The sequence below is a fragment of the Panthera pardus genome, unplaced genomic scaffold (genome assembly GCF_024362965.1).
Source record: "Panthera pardus isolate Hobbes unplaced genomic scaffold, ASM2436296v1 HiC_scaffold_15, whole genome shotgun sequence".
NCBI lineage: Eukaryota > Metazoa > Chordata > Mammalia > Carnivora > Felidae > Panthera > Panthera pardus.
Window position 1 is genome coordinate 20,035,093 of NW_026526710.1, and position 2,939 is coordinate 20,038,031.

At 43.5% G+C, this 2,939-nt stretch overlaps 1 protein-coding gene across 2 annotated transcripts in view; it reads right to left on the minus strand.

Moving 5' to 3' along the window:
* SRRD (SRR1 domain containing) overlaps positions 1-2,939 on the minus strand; it is a 29,266-nt gene that overhangs the window by 26,141 nt on the left and 186 nt on the right. The gene's annotated exons all lie outside the window — the stretch shown is intronic.

Genomic DNA, 2,939 nt, shown 5'->3' on the forward strand with positions numbered 1-2,939 from the left:
AAGACCTGGAACCATAAAACTCTTACCAGAAAACATAAGCGGCAAGCTGCTTGACCTAGGTCCTGGCTTTGGATCTGACTCCAACAAAGGCAAAGGCCTGGCTTTGGATCTGACTCCAGCAAAGGCAACAAAAGCAACAATAAAATAAGCAAAACTACACCGAACTAAACAGCCTCTGCCCAGCAAGAAAACCACCACCAACAAAAAAAAACGGGCAACCTACTGCATGGGAGCAAAGATTTGTGCATCACATACCTGATAAAAGGTTAATACCTAAAATATATAAAGAACACATACAACTGAATAACAAAACAACCAAACAATGTGATTAAACAATGGAATTATCCAAATAGATATTTATCCAGAGAAGACATACCAAGAGCCAACAGGTACGTGAAAAGATGCTCAACATCAGTAACCATCAGGAAAGTACAAATCAAAACAGTGAGATCTCACCTCACACCAGTTTAGAAGGGCTCATATCAAAAAGACGAGAAATAACAAACTTTGGCAAGAGTGTGGAGAAAATGGAACCCTGACGCACTGTTGGTAGGAACATAAGTTGGCAGAGCCACTATGGGAAACAGTATGGAGGTTATTCAAAAAATTAAAAATAGAACTACTCTACGACCCAGCAGCTTCTCTTCTGGCTATTTATCAACAAAACAAAACAAAACAAAACCAAAAACACCTATTTGAAAAGATATGTGAACCCCCATATTCATTGCAGCATTAGTTACAATAGCTAAGTATGAAAACAGCCTATGTGTCCAGGGAGGGATGATTCGAGAAAAAAGATGAAATACTATTCACCCATAATAATGAAATCTTTCCATTTGCAAAAACAGGGATGGACCCTGAGGGCCTTATGTTTAGCGAAATAAGTCAGACAAATTCTAGATGACATCACTTAAAAAAATTTTTTTTTTTTTTTAACATTTATTTATTTTTGAGAGACAGAGAGAGAAGGAGACACAGGATCCGAAGCAGGCTCCAGGCTCGGAGCTGGCAGCACGGAGCCCAATGTGGGACTCGAATGCACAAACCGCGAGATCATGATCTGAGCCAAAGTCGGATGCTCAACCGAATGAGCCACCCAGGCGCCCCTATATGACATCACTTTTACACGGAATCTAAAAAACAAAAATACTGAGCTCCTAGATAGAGAACAGATTGATGGTTGTGGAGGGGAGGATGGGTGTGAAATGGATAAAGGGGGTCAAAAGGTAAAAACTTATAGGTATAAAATAAATAAGTTATGGGAATGTAATATACAGCATGGCCCCTATAGGTAATAACACTTGGAAGCTGCTAAGAGAGTAGATCTTAAAAGTTCTCATAAGAAAAAAAAAATTTGGGGGGAGGCGCCTGGGTGGTTCAGTCGGTTAAGTGTCCGACTTCGGCTCAGGTCATGATCTCGCGGTTCGTGAGTTTGAGCCCCGCTTTGGGCTCTGTGCCGACAGCTCAGAGCCTGGAGCCTGCTTTGGATTCTGTATCTTGCTCTCTCTCTGCCCCTCCCCTACTCGCTCTCTGTCTCTCTCTGTCTCAAAAATAAATACTAAAAAAAAAGAAAAAAAAAATTTAAACAAAATTGGATTTGAACAGACAAGCCACACACCAGCGTTTACCATACAGAATTGAAAACATCTGCCCGAGGCTGCCCTCATGTTCATCACAGAGGGTACAGGAGAGCTTTAATGTACTGGGAGTGCTTTGGAAACTGGTGAGCTTGCGCACAGAACAGCGTGTAAAGTGCTGGGCTCCTCTCTACTCAGAGCAGTGGGGTCTGCACCACATTTATGGGTACAAGAAGAAGCAGGGAGCTCCCAGGAAGGGAGGGGGGGGATACCGGAGAAGCTGAGGAAGAATAACAATGCAAGGTGTAGGGAAAGTGCCTTAAGGGTTTTCCAAATCCCTGGGCACACTCCTTCTCAGAGACGTCTTCCAAGATCCTAGAAAAAGTCGCTGCTGTTTGTTTACTCAGGCTCAATCAACTGGTCAGCCAACTCCTTTCTATTCAGTGGTAACCTCGGAGTCAGCAACTGTCTCTTGACCTTAATTCTGGGGGAGAGGAGCATATAAAATTAGTCTAATTTCCCCCAGTTGTTGATCTGAAGCACTAACAAAAGCTGTTATTTACTGGGCCCTTAAAGGACTGCAAATAAATAATGGCAACAAAAATAAGTAACAAAAATAGGTAACATTTATTAAAGTGCTTCCTCTGTTAGGTACTGTTCTAAACTGCAAGGTGCAGAGCAAAGCATGGAGGGATGAGGGTCTGGGCTAAGCCCGAATAATGGAGAACTTTGAAGCACAGGTGTTGCAGCTGCAAAGCTATGGGTTTCAAATCTGGTTCCATACATTACCGGTGTCTCTAAGACTCTGAGCCCTGACAGGATCCTAGCTGTCTGAGATGTTCAAATTGATAAAGATGTATTAAGTAGAATGCATGAGCCAGCGGCAGGCACACAGCAGCTCCTCAATTAACTAATGATGATCACCATGAAGATGTCAATCACGTTGGTGTTGCTTCCCTGGCGTCAGCAATAATAACCAACACTCGTGTGATATTAATACCAAACACTGTTTCTGCACTTACCCCGCTCCAGGCACCGTGGTTTACACTTACATACATTTACTAATTCACTGAATCCTCAAAACAAGCCTATACGGGTACTATTTTCAGGGCCATCTCTCAGATGAGAAAACTGAGGCACAGAGATTATGGAACTTGCCGAACGTCGCGCAGCTGGAAGTGCAACAAGAGGAGTGACGACCTTGACTCCGATTCAGTCTGTAATAAGCTCCTCACCTGCGTAAAACCCTCACAATAACCCTAAGGGTTTGCAGATATGCCCACTTTACAGGTGGCGAGACGGAGGCTCGGAGCGGTCCTCCCAAGGATGAAGACTCGGTCCCAGGGCCAACTCCGCACTCAC